Genomic DNA, 21,890 nt, shown 5'->3' on the forward strand with positions numbered 1-21,890 from the left:
GAATGGTCATTGTTCTTCCTTCAACCATTCATTGTATTTTGATTGTGTTTGGTTATTCGTTGTTATCTTGGTGTTGGAACGATTGTGTTTTCTTGTGTGAGTCATGCTTTCTACGTGATTTATTATGTTGCTTTACATGCCAATCTATGCCACCGTTATAACTTGGTGAATTGATTGTCAATGTAAATTTAATTGCGGGAAGTCACTATATCATATTTCGTTGAGTTGTTGGAACATAATGGTTTAAATAAAAGAATTATTAACATGTTTTATTCTATGTGCCTCTTAAGATAGAAGTCGTAATCCCACTCGGTGCCTTATTATTCTAAATGGTTATCGCACTTTCATTATAATTGGGTTCTCAAATTTTACTCATCACCCTGTTAGGTGTTTACCTTACTTAAAATTGTTATCATGTTCTTCCTTAATGAATTCTATATTTACTTCGTTAATTTAACTTATGTTTTGTTATGTTTAAAAATGATACTTTTGCTCAATTTTATTTATTTCTAAACTAAATCCATCTTATACTCTGTTTCGTACAAATTGTATATTATTTTACTTTACTTAATTACTAAAATAAACTCATTATTTCATTTGATACCTTACTTTATTCAAGATTATTATTATGTTTTATGGTGTTTAAATATATCTTTCTTTTATCTAAATTAATATTTATTAGGGTTGTAAAATACATGGTAGCACGTGGGCTTTGCCATGCGAAGGTGATTGTTATTGTGGGCACGAGGTGCCATATGTGTAAGATTTGGAAATTGTGGTTCATGGCTTGTGGTTTATGAGGTGAGGTGCCTCGGGGTAATTCTTGTTGTAAGTCCATGCGTTGGGAGCGGTTTGATTATTTGAGTTGTCATGCATTTGTTTCCTTATTTGAGTTCATTTACATCTCATCGGTGTTCTGATTATGTTGTTTCTTTATTACTCGTTTACTACTTGCTTCCATTTATGTTTCTATTACTTCAATATTTGTTGTAAATCAATAAGTTTTCCACCATTGGTCTTACATTGATGTTCTTTCCATTGTTAGCTTATGTATATCTTGAACATATTTCTATGTCTAGTAGGTGTCTTGATATGTCCTCATCACTACTTTATCGAGATTAGGCTTGATATTTACTGGGTACCGTTGTGGTGTACTCATGCTACGCTTCTGCACATTTTTGTGCAGATCTAGTTATTCTAATTGTGTTATTGAGAGTTGCGTCTATACGGCAGGAGACTTCAAGGTATACCTGCTTGACTTTCGCAGGCCTCGGAGTCACCATCTTACTTTATTTTGCTACTGTTAAATTGTAATTCAAAACAATATTGTGTTTAGAAATTTTAGTGTGTTTTAGTAGTGCTTATGACTCTGTACTACCGGTTTTGGAAAATGTATAACTATTGGCCACTTGCGGCTATGCATGTCATTTAATGGTTTATGATAAATGATTAAATAGTTTAATTTTGGTATTAAATCGGCATATGTTAGGCGTATCTAGCCTTAGAGACTAGGTGCCACGACATCCTAAGGTGGGAAATTGGGGTCGTGACAAGCTAGTTTCATAGCTCTAGGTTCACAGGTGCTACGAGTCATAAGCAAGTTTAGTAGAGTCTTGCGAATCGGTACAGAGACGTATGTACTTATCTTCGAGAGGCTACAGAACTATTAGGAACCACTCCTTTCATTCCTTATCGTGCAACATTGATTCAGCTTGAAGCATATATCTTATATCCCTTTATATCCACTCGTATATGATATTGCGTGCTTGGTATCAGCTATTCTCCGACAGTTTGTAATGCTGCGGATGGGATACAAGGGGGCCATAGATTCTCGATCATTTTCTCGAGGTATTTTCTAGACTAAGGACGCAAATGTGTTGGTAGATCTTCAGTTGTTCAAGTTTGGGATGCAACTGGTTCGTGTATCTGATTGGTGATGTACAAGCTTATAAAGGTTGGTAATGTGGATCATCGGATGTTTTTCCCTATGATTCCGCACCAAGTGGGGGAGTCTACTATCGATGATCAGATTGCATGGACAAGTGTCATATCATTCTTGGGTCTAAGGTATATATGTAGTGTTGAGGGGTTCCCTGGAATTGTACATGACTAAGATCTGATATTTTGATGGGATGGTGCTGGAACTTGCGGTATAACTGTATCATTGCTAAATCTACATTCCAGTATCAGAAAGGTTAGAGAAACATCTTAAGATTCACAGAAGGTCTCTTCAGAGTAGGTATCTCGGTTGCAGCGTTATTGGGTGCTCCAGAGAAAATACAATGGTTTATGGGTTTTCGAACGACGTGGTTCGTGCTAGGGTCTTCCGTAGTGAGCTTTGACTTAGGATTATTGTGTACCGATAAGGGAAAGTGTTGACCTGAAGACAAGTCGAGGAGGATTAGAAGAAATGGGTCATCTCGGTGGTGTTGGGTCAGCATAGCAACAAAGGTAACTAGTCTTTTGGTGTGGAAATGCTTCACCAACGTTCTGTGGAAATATTCTTAGGTCTGACGGCTTGTGTGACTTGGATGAGTTGGGGAAGTTCAGTTCTGATGGCTTGGTGATGTACGGACTGGCCTCGAAGAGTTCTTGATAGTGTCGACCACTACTTGAGCTAGATGTCTATTATCGGCATAAAGAACGTGTTGTGTGTTATATTTTTGCCTGGATGGGGTCACGAGTTCTAGATGGCATGGATGATTTCAGATGTTTAGAAAAATGCTAGCATTATTTGATACCACCTAAGAAGGGTGCGCACTCCAGAAAGCGTACTGTGTTTCGACTTGCGGATGCCTGGCTGGTATTACGGGAATTGCCTGGTTGATCGATTGTCGATGTCCAGATTTTGCTTTGTGGAACAAAAGAATTATTGAAGTACTTCTCATGGGCTGACCTTATGTGAGGAATGTGTCAGTTATTTGAGTAGTGTAGTTGTGATCGGATATGGAGATTCTAGTATTCTAGGGATTTGAAGAATAAGAGGGTTCTCGAGGCAGATTGTTCCATGGTTGTGAATGGTTAAGGTATGTTAAGAGGTTGGAAACTGATGGTATGTACTATAGATATGTTATTGTGCACTTTCGGAGGCTATCTACCTACTTCGGAAGGATCAGAATTTATTTGGAGACTACTAGTAGGTCTAATAAGGATGTGTGTTCTAAATCGACTCAAATTTATCTACTCAGCACATTTATTGTGGATGGGTATGTTATCGGTTAGAGTGGATCATATTCGTGTTCTGATATGTCTCATGTATTACTCTCCTATGCTGCGATGGGTTGTGATCTATTGGTTATCTACACACCGATGCGGTTATGTTTTGGCTTTGTAGCAAAATTCGAGAGAGATTGCTCTTGGGGTATTGAATGGTTGATTGTGCCTAGGTTATGGTCTTCCTAAATCTGGTATATAGTGATGTACATATCTCCATAGTTATGGTCACGCTCTTCGTGTGTTTGATATTGATATGATTATGGTTGTTGATTGAGAGTATCATGGCTCGACATATTCCAGGTGGACCGGTGTCGGATTGGGTCATGCATCGCAGCGGCATTATGCTAGGATATGATCCTTTGTGCCTATTTCATGTGTTATGTTTCCCCTTGTGTGGTGGATTGATAGCATTACGCTTCGTGGTAGTATCTGTTGAGCTGGCGGGATGGTTTCTTCATTTCCATTCTCTTTTCATCATTGGGTATATTTGAGTTATTGTTCGTTGGTGCAAGGATTGTATGGTATGTTTCTCTAAGTAGGATTTGTGTTTCAGGTCGGTCAAGTAGCTTGTACTGTATGAGGTGAGGTTATTGGGCCTGAAATGAGTGCCATCGAATTTGATTAAAGCATGTTTGCAAGAATTGTATCACTAGTCGGCTTAGATTTTGGCTATATTTCTTATCGGGCAATAGAGCTCCACGACTTGTTAATGTGATGGGTGGTTATGAGTTTCTGTATGTTTCTTTCATCATTGGCAGTGTACAAAGGTTCAGAATAAGGTTTTAGTTGATATGAGGTTTGTTAGCGGTGTCAGATTAGTTATCGAGCAGCTATTGCAGTTGGAAATTATTGCTATGAGTATTTGAGTTATGTGGTATATCATGTGATTATGTCTTGAGATATGGTTATGGATTGATACAGCTTGTTCAAAGTTATACAGTGCATAGATGCAAGAATCAGGTCATATTATGAGTTCCGGATGTTGGGGATTTGGGTTTTAAGGTTTATAGACTAAGGTTGAAGTAAGGATCCTCTGTTAGGTGGTGTTGTCGGGCTTATATGGATTTGGGTGACATGCGATCACCTATGGTTATGTGTATGGTGAGGGTATATCGCGATTTGATGGCTTTGGAACGACTCTTGGCACGTTCGAGAACGAACGTATGTTTAAGTAGGGGAGAATGTAACGACCTGACCAGTCATTTTGAGCTTTAGCATTTCATTCGATGGTTTGAGACTTTGAGTAGCTTTATATTATCTATTATGACTTGCGTGTATGGTTGGTTTCGATTTTTGAGCGGTTCAGGATTGATTTGGAAGAATGATTCTCATTTTAGAAACTTTAAGATGTAAGAGTTGACTATGGTTTGACTTTTGGATAAATGGACTCGGATTTGGGTTTTAATTATTCCAATAAGTTTGTATGATGAGTTTGGACATGTCCACAAATTTTGGTTAAATTCTGATGAGTTTTGGATAAGTTTGGGTTGTATGGTGATTGTTTTCGGTTTCGACGTCGATTTGAGCATAACAGTTACCATATTGAGTAAATAGACTTTATTCGTATTTCGACTAAACCATTATATCTGTATCGTAATTTTGGAACCATAGCAACTAAAATTATCAAGTTTCGACATCGTATGAGGAATTTATAATTATTTTACTAAGAATTGGGTTGCCAGATTTGTTTTCCAGATTAATTACGAAATTGCCACTGAATTCGTATTTAAAAATCTACACTATTTTCAAATATTGAAACCAACATATCACCTTCATTGTAAGGTCAAATGGAGTGATTCAAAAGCCTAACATGGCTGAAAAGTTACTAGAAATCCATTGGAGGCATCAAAAGCAAGTTTCGGGATCGTTTGGCAAAAGAAACGAGGTAGAACATCTTGGCATTTTTGGCTATTAATGTTGTTGGAGTTTTTCTCATCTTGAAAGTTTGGAATTGGGAGAATTCAAGAATATTCTTCAAGTTTATTCCATGGGGTAAGGCCTAAACCATAACCTAAGTATGTCCCTTTGATTCATTCCCTTGGTTTAAGCATCCATGATTTTAATTGAAAACTCATTTAATTCTTTAAATCAAGACCTAGAGTTATTTCCTAAATTTTAAAGAAAATGGGTTAGAGGCATTTATTTCCCGATTCCTTTTGGAATTTTGTTCTTCTATATTAGGAGAATAACATACTCGAATTTGGCAAGTTTTGGAGGAGTATTTCGGGAGTTATGGGACCCAACTAGTGTGGGTTAGACTCTTGGGTTTTGAACACCCAAGAGCGAATTGGTTGAGATATCGGACTCCGATTGACTCGATTTTTGTTCGTCTGAGCTTGTATTGGTTCGGGCTTTGCTCAGATAATCTTGGATTTGGAATCCAAGGCGAGCCTGACGTTGACTTTTGTTGACTTTTTGGGAAAAATATAAAGATCATAGCTTTATTTATTGTAATTGGTTTCTCTTGCATTGTTTGTTGTTATTAAGTCATTTTTTGTTAGATTTGAACCGTGTGGAGGCAAAATTTAGGGGAAAAGCTATTTTAGAGGGTTGAATTGGCCTAGTTGAGGTAAGTATCTTGGCTAACTTTCTGTGGGGGAAATACCCCTTAGGATTGATATTGATTGATTCATTTGTGCTACGTAAAAGCCGTGTACACAAGGTGACGAGTGGATACATGGGTTTTACATGTTATTTGGCCAGTTTAGGCTACTTAGACTATTTTCTGCTTTAGTTGAAATGTCATATCATGTTCTAAATTCTCTTAGTTAATCTATTCTTATTTGTGTTAGTCTATCCGTACATGCATTAATTGACTTGTTTAAAACTTATTGTACATCCTACATGATAAATTGCTCTCATGCCTTAGTTGAACTTGATGCCTCTTTTATTGTTACACGCTATCTCTTTATTGTTAATTATCATAATTTGAAGTTATTGTTCGTGTTATCCCCTTCATTCTTGATTATCATTACTTGAAGTTATTGTTCATGTTATCTTCCTTGTCGATTTCCACTATTTTAAGTCATTGTTATATGTTATCTCTTCCATTATGAGTCATTCTTATTTAATATCGTGGTTATATATTATCTCATTGTTGAGTTGTTGTCGTTGAGGTTGTGAAAGCCGTTATTATGTTAAGGCGAAATTGTTATTGTTGAAAGATCTTTCTTGTTGGGCATTTTACATTCATTGTTGTTGTTGATATTCTTGTACCCATTGTGGTAGAGCCATGGGCTATTGTTGTGAAAATATTGATATTATTGATTGTTGACAAATTGTGATATATGGGCACTTGTGGTGCAAGTTATTATTGTGATGTGATATTGACACGCATGCGGCAGTATAAGGCTTGGGGTTAATGTACATGCAACGGTATAAGGTGGGACTTATATGCATGTTGCTTGTAGGGGAACTACGTGAAGCAACGCGGCATCATAAGGTGGGCTAAAGTGCGTGCATCTATTTCAGGAAAACTATTTTCAAAACTTATTTCAAATGTAAGGCTCACACGGCGGTATAAGAAAAGATTGTGATTGAAATTGTAAAATGTGAATACGAGGCGGTACCTCAGTTGTGATTTTCATTGTACATTCCATGTTGGGACAACTTGTTGATTTGCACGATCATTGTTCTTCCTTTAATCATTCATCTGCATTTTGATTGTCTTTGGTTATTCGTTGTTATCTTGATGTTGAAACGATTGTGGTTTCTTTTGTGAGTCATGCCTTCTACGTGATTTGTTGTGTTGCTTTAACATGCTAATTTGTGCCCCCGTTATAACTTGGTGAATTGATTGTCAATGTGAATTTAATTGCCTGGAGTCATTATATCATATTCCGTTGAGTTGTTGGAACATAATGGTTTAAATTAAAGAATTATTAACATACTTTATTCTATGTGCCTCTTAAGATAGAACTCGTTATCTCACTAGGTGCTTTATTATTCTAAATGGTTATCACACTTTCACTATAATTGGGTTCTTAAATTTTACTCATCACCCTGTTAGATGTTTACCTTACATAAAATTGTTATCATATTTTTCTTTAACAAATTCTATATTTAATTCGTTAATTTAACTTATGTTTTGTTGTATTAAAAAAATGTCACTTTTACTCAATTTTATTGATTTCTAAACTAAACCCATCTTATACTCTGTTTCGTACAAATTGTATATTATTTTATTTTACTTAATTTTTAAAATAAACTCAATATTTTATTTGATACCTTACTTAATTCAAGATTGTTATTATATTTTATGGTGTTTAAATATATCTTTCGTTCATCTAAATTAATAGGTATAACAGTTGCAAAGTACATGGTAGCATGTGGGCTTTGCCGTGCGAAGGTGATTGTTATTGTGGGCATGAGGTGCTATATCTGTAAGATTTAGAAATTATGGTTCATGACTTGTGGTTTATGAGGTGAGGTGCCTCAGGGTAATTCTTGTTGTAAGCCCGTACGTTGGGAGCAGTTTGATTATTTGAGTTGTCATGCATTTTTTTTCCTTATTTGAGTTCATTTATATCTCATTGATGTTCTGATTACGTTGTTTCTTTATTACTCGTTTACTACTTTCTGTCATTTATGTTTTTATTACTTCATTGTTGGTTGTAAATCAATAATATTTCCGTCGTTGGTCTTACATTGATGTTCTTTCCATTCTTAGCTTATGTATATCTTGAACATGTTTCTATGTCTAGTAGGTGTCTTGACATGGACTCGTCACTACTCTACCGAGATTAGGCTTGATACTTACTGGGCACCATTGTGGTGTACCCATACTACGCTTCTGCATATTTTTGTACAGATCGAGGTATTCTGAATGTGTTGTTGAGAGTTGCGTCTACGCGGCAGGAGACTTCAAGGTATACCTACTTGTCGTTCGCAGGCCTCTAAGTCACCATCTTATTTCATTGTGCTACTGTTATATTGTAATTCAAAACAGTATTGTGTTTAGAAATTCTAGTGTGTTTTAGTAGTGCTTATGACTCCGTACTACCGATTTTGGGAAATGTATAACTATTGGCCGCTTGCGGCTATGCATGTCATTTAATGGTTTATGATAAATGATTAAATAGTTCAATTTTGTTATTAAATTAGCACGTGTTAGGCTTACCTAGTCTTAGAGACTAGGTGCCATCACGACATCTTAATGTGGAAAATTAGGGTCGTGACAGATATGCAGTAGTTCTCTTATTGATCTTCTTCTCTTGGCTAGGATCCGAGTAATTCGACTTTAGTCCTTATTGACAAAGGTATAAATTTGAGCTATTATCACTTATAGCATTCCGGTAAAAACTAATGACAATCGGTAGCCATAAAATAAACCATGTAATTAATAGCCCAAAATCAATTGGAAGGGCTAGCAACTGAAACAAAAAAAACCAGCGGCCGCCTAATCGTTTTGTAATTTGAACTTCCTTTTGCATTTGGGAGCCTTAGTTTTTGATTCAATTCCTTTTACATCCATAAAAAAGTTCCTTTTAGGTTTTAGTATTTTTGTTTTTTTTGTTTGTTATGACACACCAAAAAATCATTATTTGTTTTTTAATTTCAAACATTTTCACCTCCTTTTTATGTTTAGAATTTGTTTTGGGATAAATTTTGAGCACTTTCATCTCTGCAACCACCAAACTTCTTCCTATTACATATAAATTATAATCTATTTTATTAAGAACCTAAAAATTTTATTGATTTAATCTAAAGAAATATGATATTGCATAAGCAAAAAATCTCATGATATCAGGGAAAAAAAAGAGAAGGTGATGTATATGTTGTACACACAATATACACATTTTATACTAGTATAAAGTGTATATATATTTTTTATATATCGTAAAATAATATATACACTTCTTATGCATTATATAATAATATATACACTTTTTATACATCATAGAACAATATATATATATATATATATATATATATATATATATATATATATATATATATATATACTTTTTTTATAAGAAATATATATACTTTGGATACACTAAAATGCTTAGGATACACTAAAGATACATTAGGATTTAGGGGTACAGTGAAAAGTATAGGATACACTTTATATACATAATTTATATAATGTAATAGTGTATATACAATTCCATCTCTTTTTTTTTCTCCCCAAATAAATTCTCGTAGTTGAAATTATATAATCGGTGTATATATATATTGTATAATCAGTGTATACTGTATAAAAACTCAAAGTGTATATAGACACATAGATATTACATAAAAGATACACTAACTATATATTTATTGTACATGAGATATACTAATTATACATCTCATATTCAAAGAAGAAGAAGAAGAAGAAGAAGAAGAAGAAGAAGAAGAAGAAGGCAACAACAACCACCTCCACAAATACACCTCACCTTTTACTTCTTCCTAGGATATGCACATAAATTCATCCAAAAGAATCATGAAGCCCAACCTCCAAAACGGCTCGCAAAACACCAACAACCCACCATCAACATTTATATTGTATAAACAGTTTATATAAATTGTACAATAGTACATATACACCTATTATACAACATATATACATTTGTAAGGTCACTGCAGAAAAGTTGGAGCCGAAAAGGAAAGCGAAAGGGAAGGTCACCGGAGTCTTTATCTGATCGCAGCCATGGCCGATAGATATCACTAGCCAAGTATTTGCTATAATTCCTTACATATCTAAAATTGCATGACTTTTATAGAAGAGGAAGGAAGCAACACGGAAGATAATAAAATTATCATCGGTTAGAGGTAGTGGTGGAAATATTTTAGGCAAAGAAAAATTATTTCTATAAATTTCCTATTAGCAAGGGATGATTTTTGGTCGATTTGATTTTGGGGTTGAGATTTGAGTGTGTTTTGAGAGGGAGATGAATATTTACTTATGGAAATATGGTGAATCGGTGGTAGCGAGATCAATGGTGGAGATAAGCTAGAGCGGTGGTGTGAGGAAGGCGGTAGAGATAAGCTGGATTGGTGATGATTATATCGATGATGGAAGTGGGAGGATAATAACAAACAACTGGAGGAATAGGAAATAAGAATGAATTGGGAAGAAAAGTGCATTGGGAATTGTGACTACAACTTGCAAAAAATTGGGCCTAAAGGCCATTTCGGGTCAAAACATGGGCTATTAAAATGTTTGGACGGCCATACAACGTCATCTACTCTATAAATTTTTGGAGTTTGCTAGACTGTATACCATATTAAAGGAGAGGAAGTATGAATATATTCTTAGAGTCTAGATCTATGAGCATTAAATAACTATACGCACCCGATACTCACAACAAATCAAGCAATTTAATGTATCAATTAAAAACAAAAGTGTGAATATAAAACACTTAATTAAGAATTAAACATATATATGAAAGGCAAATGTCTAACCTTCATTAGACACTGTTCCAATGTTCAGACGGACGAATGCTGCTAGGGGAGTGCAGAATAGACCAGCTGAAGATGGAAGAGTGAACGTTGTCGAGCCTAGAGCCCGGGAAGCTCTAAAGGTAAGTTCAAGTCGGAAACATAGCGGGGGTTCTCAAGCTTAGGAGAGGAGACTGTTTCGCTGTCGTTAGATTGTGTGGCAACGTCAGCAGAAAGGAGGAGAAGACGGAAGGCTGTATTCAAAATCTATGTCGGAATTCCTTCACACAAGGTTTTTAATCCTTCTCCCCCGCTTAGGACAGAAAGGGGAAGTAGCGAGATTACGATTCATTCGATTGGCAGGTCCAATCGAAGGAAGTCGCGTCGATACAAGTAAGATTTTGTTGGCAACTCTCACCTACTTTGACATATTATTAATTTGTTTAATGTCACGACCCCAAATTTCCTCCGTAGGATGACACCCAGTCTCTAAGACTAGGTAAGCCTATCAATGCGGAATAACAATAGAAATATGATATAAATAAATTTACAATTCACTTAATTACAACTCTCAAAACCCGGTAGAAATAAGTCACAAGCTTCTTAGAATTTATCCTCAATTTATCTATATATCAGGGTCTAAAGAAAAATAAGGAAGCAACATAATAATGATACAAGGGGACTCTGGAGTCTGCGGACGCTGGCAGATATACCTCGAAGTCTCCATACACAAGTAGTTCACTGATGTCTGGGCTGGTAAGATGTACCTGGATCTGCACAAAATGATGTGCAGAAGCGTAGAATGAGTACACCATAGTGGTACCCAGTAAGTGCCAAGCCTAACCTCGGTAGAGTAGTGACGAGGTCAGGTCAAGCCCTACTCGAATAATAAAAAACAAAGTAAAATGTTTAAAAATATAATAAAATAAAATAACAATGGAAATGAATCAAGTAAGTAATATGTCACCAATTAACTACGCAAAATAATGGCAAATAATACCTCGTGGAAACAAAACGGAATTCTTTTCAACTTTAAGAAAATCAAAATAAAAATCAAGGCAATTGCGGCCATAAATCAATATCAACAAGGGCACTCCCGGGGTACCGCCTCGTAGTCCCAAATCATAAATAAATTCACAATATCTCATTTCCTTGTATCACCCCGGGACCCTTCACATTAAAATTTTAAAAAAAATATTTTTTCCGAAATAGCATCTCGCGTTTTAGCCACCATTATCACATCGCATGACTTCTAATAGTTCCCCTATTAGCCACGCGTATCAAGCCACCCTTATCTCACCGCATGTGTTTCAACACCCAGACCTTATACCCCCGCATATGTATCAATATCACAATATATCATAATTTGCACCCCAAGTGCCCAATAATTCAATTTGCCAAAATAAACAACATCCACAATATTTTTCACAACAGGGAGCTCACGACTCAATCACAATGAGTACAAAATCTCACAAAATATTCGGGAATAAATAACTCAGCAAAAATAATATTTGAAAATTCTTTTATACGTTGCCTCAGTTCCGAATATAAATTATCAAATACTTCATATTAATAATATTTAAATTAAAGAAATTCCACCTTCAAATAATGCACAGAATAAAAGAAACCAAGTTTCACCTAAATAGGTAAAAAGAATTAGCAGGAGAAGGTCAAACAAATTTAAAGTATATAAATCAGATCAATGATGGAGAATATAACTAGATAAAATAATTTAATTAATATGCAACAGTGATTTACACAATTTAAAAACATAATCTTTCACATTTAGCCCATGTACACACTCGTCACCTTGTGTACACGACTTTCATCACATTACAATTATCACATCAATACTAATCCTAGGGAAACTTTCCCCCACGCTAAGTTAGACAAGTCACTTACCTCGACTTGCTCCAATTTAATCCACTAGTAGGCTTTTTTCTCGATTATCCAACTCTGAATGGCTCGAATCTAGCCAAAATAATTCGATACAAACAACAAAAATTATAGGAATTAATTTCATAAGAAAATACTACATTTTTCAATAAAATCCGAATTTAACTCAAATATCGGCCGTGGGGCCCACATCTTGGAATCCGGCGAAACTCATAAAATTTGACAACCCGTTTAATTACGAGTCCAACCATACCAGTTTTACTCAAATCTGACTCTGAATCGACATCGAAATTTCAAAAATTCATTTCTATGAGATTTCTAAAATTTTCTTAAATTTCAATCTCAAAACACTAATTAAATGGTGAAAACAAATGATGGATTCGGGTAATCTAACCATAATTGAGTTAAGAACACTTACCCCGATATTTTCTCTGAAAATTTTCCAAAAATCGCCTCTCCCCAAGCTCCAATTTGTCAAAAATGAAAAATGGGACGAAGTCCCTGCTTTATAACTTACAGTTCTGTCCAGACTGCCCTCTGCCCTCGATCCTCCGCCTCGATCCCGGTCTTCGATCCTGGGCCTTCAATCCTCGGCCTCGATCCTGGGCCTCGATCCTGGGCCTCGATCTTTGGCCTTCGACCCTTGACTTCGATCCTAGGCCTCGGTCTTCGGCCTTCGACCCTCGGCCTCGGTCTTCGGCCTTCGATTTCTGCCCCCGAATTTCCAGCAGAAAATATTGCAGTAGTTGTTTAAGTCTAACTTTTGATCCGTTAACCATCTGAAGCTCACCCGAGGCCCTCGGGACCTCAACCAAATATACCAACAAGTCCTAAAATATCATACGAACTTATTTGAAACCTCAAATCATATCAAATAATACTAAAATCACAAATCATACCCCAATTCAAGCTTAATGAAACTTAAGAATTTTCAACTTCTATATTCAATGTCGAAACCTATCAAATCAAGTCCGATTGACCTCAAATTTTGCACAAAAGTCATAAATGACATAATGGAGCTGTGAAAATTTTCAGATCTGGATTCTGAACCCGATATCAAAAAGTCAACTCCCACGTCAAACTTCCAAACTTAAATTTTTAATTTAGCCATTTCAAGCCTAATTTAGCTACGGACTTCCAAACAATTTTTCGGACATGCTCCTAAGTCCAAAATCACCATACGGAGCTATTGGAATCATCAAAAATCTATTCTGGGGTCGTTTACAGATAAGTCAATATCCGATCACTATTTGAACTTAAGCTTTAAACCTTGGAACTAAGTGTTCTAATTCATTCCAAAACCTCACCGGACCTGAACCGACTACTCCGGCAAGTCACATAACAGTTATAAAGTACAGAATGAGCAGTAAATAGGGAAATAGGGCTACAACTTTTAAAACGACTGGCCAGGTCGTTACATCCTCCCCCTCTTAAACAAACGTTCGTCCTCGAACGGGTTTAGAATTATACATGGAGTCTCAAATAGGTGTGGATATTTGTTCTGCATCTCCTGCTCAGTCTCCCAAGTAGCTTCTCCTTCTGGCTGGCCTCTCCACTGCACCTTCACGGAAGAAATATTCTTTGACCTCAGCTTTCGAATCTGCCTATCCAAAACAGCCACTGGTTCATGAACATAAGATAGATCCTTGTCCAACTGAACCGAACTGAAGTCTAACACATGAGACGGATCACCGTGACACTTCTGGAGCATGGAAACATGGAACACTAGATGAACTGCAGAAAGACTAGGTGGTAGTGCAAGTCTGTAAGCCACCTCTCCAACTCTCTCAAGAATCTCAAAAGGCCCAATATACCTAGGGCTCAACTTGCCCTTCTTCCTAAACCTCATCACACCCTTCATAGGCAAAACTCGGAGCAAGACCCGCTTACCAACCATGAATGCAACATCACGAACCTTCTGATCCGCATAACTCTTCTGTCTAGATTGGGCTGTACGAAGTCGATCCTGAATCAATTTAACCTTTTCCAAGGCATCCTGAACCAAGTCTGTACCCAAGAGCCTAGCCTCGCCCAGTTTGAACCAACCTACTGGAGACCAGCACCGCCTACCATACAAGGCCTCATACAGAGCCATCTGAATGCTCGACTGGTAGCTGTTGTTGCAAGCAAACTCCGCAAGTGGTAAGAACCGATCCCAAGCACCCCTAAAATCTATCACACACGCACGAAGCATATCCTCCAGTATTTGAATAGTGCGTTCTGACTGTCCGTCTGTCTGAGGGTGAAATACTGTACTCAACTCTACTCGAGTACCCAACTCACGTTGTACGGCCCTCCAGAACTGTGATGTAAATTACATACCCCGGTCGGAGATGATAGATATCGGTATGCCATGAAGCCTGACAATCTCGCGAATATAAACCTGCACCAGCTGCTCCGAAGAGTAAGTAGAGCTACAGGAATGAAATGAGCTGACTTGGTCGATCTATCCATAATCACCCAAACTACATCGAACTTCCTCTGAGTCCGTGGGAGCCCAACAACGAAATCCATAGTGATACTCTCCCATTTCCATTATGGAATCTCTAACTTCTGAAGGAATCCACCGGGTCGCTGATGCTCATATTTCACCTATTGACAATTTAGGCACTGAGCTACATATTCCACTATGTCTTTCTTCATCCGCCTCCACCAATAGTGTTGTCTCAAGTCCTGATACATCTTTGCGGCACCTGGATGAATGGAGTACTGTGAACTGTGAGCCTCCTGGAGAATCAACTCACGCAAGCCATCTACATTAGGTACACATAGCCTACCCTGCATCCGTAATACACCGTCATTTCCAATAGTGACTTCCTTGGCATCACCGTGCTAAACTGTATCCTTAAGGACAAGCAGATGAGGGTCATCATACTTACGCCCCCGATATGATCATAAAGAGAAGACTAAGAAACCACACAAGCCAAAACTCGGCTCGGCTCGGAAATATCCAACCTAACAAACGGATTGGCCAAGGCCTGAACATCCAAGGCTAAAGGCCTTTCTGCTACCGGTAAGTATGCTAAGTCGCCCAAACTCTCCGCCTTACGACTCAAGGCATCGGCCACTATATTGGCCTTCTTGGGATAATAGAGAATGGTGATATCATAATCCTTATGCAACTCCAACCATATCTGCTGCCTCAAATTAAATTCCTTCTATTTAAACAGATGTTGTAGACTCCGGTGATTGGTGTAGACCCACAATGGACACCGTATAAATAATGCCGCCAAATCTTCAAGGCATGAACAATAGCTGCTAACTCAAGGTCATGGACACGATAATTCTTCTCATGTACCTTTAACTGTCTGGACGCATAGGTAATCACCCTACCCTCTTGCATCAATACTGCGCCGAGACCAATACGTGACGTATCACAATACACAATATAAGACCTTGAACCTGTAGGTAATACCAATATTGGGGTTGTAGTCAAAGCTGTCTTGAGCTTTTGGAAGCTCTCCTCACATTCCTCGGTCCACCTGAACAGAGCACCATTCTGGGTCAATTTGGTCATAGGTGCAACAATAAAAGAGAAACCCTCTACAAATCGGCGATAATACCCTGCCAAACCAAGGAAACTCCGGATCTCCGTAGCTGAGGACGGTCTGGACCAACTCTGCACTGCTTCAATCTTTTTCGGATCTACCTTGATCCTCTCGCACGAAACTATATGGCCCAAAAATCCCACTGAATCAAGCCAGAATTCACACTTTGAAAATTTTGCATATAACTTCTTTTCTCTCAAAGTCTGAAGCACAATCCTCAGGTGCTGCTCATGATCTTCCCAACTCTAGGAATACACCAGAATGTTGTCAATAAACACAATGACGAAAGAATCAAGATAGGGCTGAAGTACACTATTTATTAAGTGCATAAGTGTTGATGGAGCATTGGTCAGCCCAAAAGACATCACAAGGAACTCGTAATGACTGTACCGAGTCCTGAAAGCAGTATTCAGGATATCTTGCTCCCGAATCTTCAACTGATGATAACTTGAACGTAAGTCGATCTTAGAGAACACTCTGGAACCCTGAAGCTGATCAAGTAGGTCATCAATACGTGGCAATGGATACTTGTTCTTCACTGTAACCTTGTTCAGTTGGCGGTAATCAATACACATCCGCATAGAACCATCCTTCTTCTTCACAAATAAGACAGGAGCACCCCAAAGAGATTCACTGGGCTGAATGAAGCCCTTATCAAGCAACTCCTGTAACTATTCTTTTAATTATTTCAACTCTGCTGGGGCCATACGATATGGTGGAATAGAAATGGACTGAGTGCCCGATAACAAATCAATTCCAAAGTCAATATCCCTATCGGGTGGCATACCCAGAAGATCCGCTGGAAATACATCAGGAAAATCCCTTACTACAGGAACTGACTCCATGGTAGGAGTATCAACACTAACATCTCTCACATAGACCAGATACGCATCACACCCCTTCTCAACCATTCGTTGAGCTTTAAGAAATGAAACAACTCTGCTAGGACCATGATCCAAGGTACCTCTCCACTCTAGCCGCGGTAGACCTGGCATAGCTAACGTCACCGTCTTGGCGTAACAATCAAGGATAGCGTGATAGGGCGACAACTAGTCCATGCTCAAAATAATATTGAAATCCACCATACGGAGCAATAATAAATCAGCTCTGGTCTCAAAGCCACTGATAATAATTAAACATGATCGATACACGCGGTCCACAATAATAGATTCACCCACGGGTTTAGATACATAAACAGAAGAACTCAAATCACGGGATACGCCCTAATACGTGGCAAAATAAGATGACACATAAGAATAAGTGGAGCTTGGATCAAATAAGACTGATGCACCTCTATGACAGATCAGAATAATACCTGTGATAACAGAATCGGATACAACGACCTCTGTCCTATCAGGAAGGGCATAATATCTGGCCTGGCCTCCCCCTCTAGGGCGACCTCTACCTGTCCGACCTCCACCTCTAGCTGGCTGTGCAGGTGGAGTGGCAACTGGTGCTGTAATCATGGCCTGAGAAGCCTGAGGGCCCTATGGAATAGGTGGGGCCTGAGAAACCTGTGGAGGTACACCCCTCCTAAGTCTGGGATAATCCCTCATGATATGACGAGTGTCACCACACTCAAAACAAGGCCTCGGAGGATGTGGCTCCTGGGACTGGCTCGGGCCTGATCGACTAGACTGCCCGCTGAAGGCACCCCGTACAGGAGGTACAGTAGACACTGGCGGTGAATAATATGGAACTTGAGGTCGAGTAGCCGGAATACCACTGAAAGCTGGAAGTGCTGAATAAATAGGACGGCTCATGTAGCCTCTACCATGACGGGCTGCAGTTGGGGCACGAGAATTATTATATGTGCCAGAATCTCGGGGTCTCTTAGCTTCCCTCTCTTCCGTCTCCCAAATCCGCATACCTTCTAATCTCCTAGCAATTGACACCACATGTTGGTATGTGATATCCATTTCTAGCTCTCGGGCCATACTGAATCTGATACTAGGGTGGAGACCCTCAATAAATCGACGAACCCTCTCTCGAACAGTAGCAACCAAGGCTGGTGCATGCCTAGACAAATCACTGAATCAGACCGCATATTTTGACACGGTCATAGAACCTTGGCGCAGCTTCTCAAACTCTGCGCGCCATGCATATCTAAGACTCTGAGGAACATATTCCCTCAAGAACATATCAGAAAATTGAGTCCAAGTAAGTGAAGCTGCCTCAGCCGGACTATCTAACTTATATGCCTGCCACCACTAGTAGGCCGCTCCTCTAAGTTGGAATGTTGTGAAAAAAACCCCATTGGAATCCAAAATACCCGTTGTACAAAGGATACAGTGACATTTCTCTAGAAAACCCTGAACATCCTCTGAAGCTAAATCACTGAAAGTGGGAGAGTGGTACTTCGTGTACCTCTCGAGCCTGAGCTGTTCCCCCTCTGAAACTGATGTCCTACCCTCAAGCCGAACGGGGATAACTGGCTGCACTGGTATAACCTCTGGGGCATGGCCAACTTGGGCCCGTATCTCTGGAGTAGGGGCGGCGGGAGTCTGTGCTCCTCCCCCAGCTTGAGATGTGGCAGGAGCAAGTGGAATTAACCCTGCCTGAGCTAGAGTGCCAAACATGCTCAAAACCTGGGCAAGAGTCTCCTGAAGTGCAGGGGAAGTAACATACGTCTCAGGTGCCTGCTCTCAAACTGGAGCTACTGGTGGCTCTGCTGCAGTAGCTCGTGCAAGTGCTCTGGCCGCACCACGTGGTCTTCATCGGCCTCTGGCATGGCCTCTGCCCCGGCCCCGGGCTCTTACGACTCCAACAAGGGGCGCGAGTGTGTGATCATCGGATCCAGTTGTGCGTGTCCACACCATCTATGAGAGAATAGAAAGACAATGGTTTAGAACTTTGAAGTCAACATTGCGCACGATAAGGAATCAAAGAAGTGAATATTTTCCTAACAATTCCATAGCCTCCCGAAGATAAGTACAGACGTCTCCGTACCAATCCGCAAGACTCTACTAAACCTGCTTGTGACTCATAACACCTATGAACCTAGAGCTCTGATACCAACCTGTCACGACCCCAAATTCCCTCCGTAGAATGTCGTGATGGCACCTAGTCTCTAAGACTAGGTAAGCCTATCAATGCAGAATAACAAAAGAATTCTGAAATAAGTAAATCTGCAATTCACTTAATTACAACTCCCAAAATACGGTAGAAATAAGTCACAAGCTTCTAAAAATTTATCCTCAATGTATCTATATATCAGGGTCTAAAGAAAAATAAGGAAGTAACATAATAATAATAATAGAAGGGGACTCCGGAGTCTGCGGACGCTGGCAGATATACCTCGAAGTCTCCGTACACAGGTAACTCACTGATATCTGGGCTGGTAAGATGTACCTGAATCTGCACAAAAAGATGTGCAGAAGCATAGTATGAGTACACCACAGCGGTACCCAGTAAGTGTCAAGCCTAACCTCGGTAGAGTAGTGATGAGGTCACGTTAGGCTCTACTCGAATAATAAAAGACAAGATAAAATATTTAACAATATAATAAAATAAAATGACAATGGAAATGAATCAAGTAAGTAGTATGTCACCAATTAACTATGCAAAATAATGGCAAATAATACCTCGTGGAAACAAAACAGAATTATTTTCAACTTTAAGAAAATAACAACAAAAATCAAGGCAACTGCGACCATAGATCAATATCAACAAGGGCACTCCCGAGGTACCGCCTCGTAGTCCCAAATCATAAATAAATTCACAATATCTCATTTTCTTATATCACTGCGGGAGCCTTCACATTAAATTTTAAAGAAAAATATTTTTCCCGAAATAACATCCCGCATTTTAGCCACCCTTATCACACCACATGACTTCTAGTAGTTCCCCTACTAGCCACGCGTATCAAGCCACCTTATCTCACCGCATGCGTTTCAACACACAGACCTTATACCACCGCATGTGTATCAATATCACAATATATCAATATTTGCACCTCAAGTGCCCAATAATTCAATTTGCCAAAATAAACAACATCTACAATATTTTCCACAATAGGGAGCTCACGGCTCAATCACAATGAGTGCAAAATCTCAGAAAAATATTCGGGAATAAATAACTCAGCAAAAATAATATTTAAATTTTTTTTTATACGTTGCCTCGGTTCCAAATCTAAATTATCAAATACTTCATATTAATAATATTTAAATTAAAAAAATTCCACCTTCAAATAATGCACAGAATAAAAGAAACCAAGTTTCAGCTAAACACGTAAAAATAATTAGGAGGTAAAGGTCAAGCAAATTTAAAGTATATAAATCACATCAATGATGGAGAATATAACAAGATAAAATAATTTAATTAATATGCAACAACGATTTACACAATTTAAAAGAATAATCTTTCACATTTAGCTCATGTACACACTCGTCACCTTGTGTACACGACTTTCATCACATTACAATTATCACATCAATACCAATCGTAGGGAAAATTTCTCCTACACAAAGTTAGACACGTCACTTAACTCGACTTACTCCAATTTAATCCACTAGTAGGCTTTTTTCTCTATTATCCAACTCTGAATGGTTCGAATCTAGCCAAAATAATTCGATACAGTCAACAAAAATTATAGGAATTAATTTCATAAGAAAATACTATATTTTTCAATAAAATCCGAATTTAACTCAAAAATTTCCTGTAGGGCCCACGTCTCGAAATCCGACGAAACTCACAAAATCTGACATCTCATACAATTACGAGTCCAATCATACCAATTTCACTCAAATCCGACTCCGAATCGACACCAAAATCTTAATAATTCATTTATGAGATTTTTAAATTTTTTCCAAATTTCAATCTCAAAACACTAATTAAATGGTGAAAATAAATGATGGATTCAGGTAATTTAACCATAATTGAGTTAAGAACACTTGCCCCGATGTTTTCTCTGAAAATCTTTCAAAAATCGTCTCTCCCCAAGCTCCAATTTATCAAAAATAAAAAATGGGACAAAGTCCCTACTTTATAACTTACAATTCTGTCCAGGCTGCCCTCGGCCCTCGATCCTCGGCCTTCGATCCTCGGCCTCGATTCTGGGCCTCGATCTTCGGCCTTCGACCCTCAGTCTCGATCCTAGGCCTCGGTCTTCGGCCTTCGACCCTCGGCCTCGATCCTAGGCCTCGGTCTTCGGCCTTCGATTTCTGCCCCCGAATTTTCAGCAGAAAATATTGCAGCAGTTATTTAAGTCCAACTTTTGATCCGTTAACCATTCGAAACTCACCCGAGGCCCTCGGGACCTCAACCAAATACACCAACAAGTCCTAAAATATCATACGAACTTATTTGAAACCTCAAATCACATCAAATAACACTAAAATCACAAATCACACCCCAATTCAAGCGTAATGAAACTTAAGAATTTTCAACTTCTACATTCGATGTCGAAACCTATCAAATCAAGTCCGATTGATCTCAAATTTTGCACACAAGTCATAAATGACATAACGGAGCTGTGAAAATTTTTAGAATTGGATTACGACCCCTATATCAAAAAGTCAACTCCCCGGTCAAACTTCCAAACTTAAATTTCTATTTTAGCCATTTCAAGCCTAATTTAGATACGGACTTCCAAATAATTTTTCGGACACACTCTTAAGTCCAAAATCACCATACGGAGCTATTGGAATCATCAAAACTCTATTCCGGGGTCATTCATACGTAAGTCAATATCCGGTCACTATTTGAACTTAAGCTTTAAACCTTGGAACTAAATGTTCCAATTTATTTCAAAATCTCACCGGACCTGAACGGACAACCCCGACAAGTCACATAATAGTTATAAAGTACAGAATGATCAGTAAATATAAAAATGAGGCTACAACTTTTAAAACGACTGGTCGGATC

This window comes from Nicotiana tabacum, chromosome 9 (genome assembly GCF_000715075.1).
Source record: "Nicotiana tabacum cultivar K326 chromosome 9, ASM71507v2, whole genome shotgun sequence".
NCBI lineage: Eukaryota > Viridiplantae > Streptophyta > Magnoliopsida > Solanales > Solanaceae > Nicotiana > Nicotiana tabacum.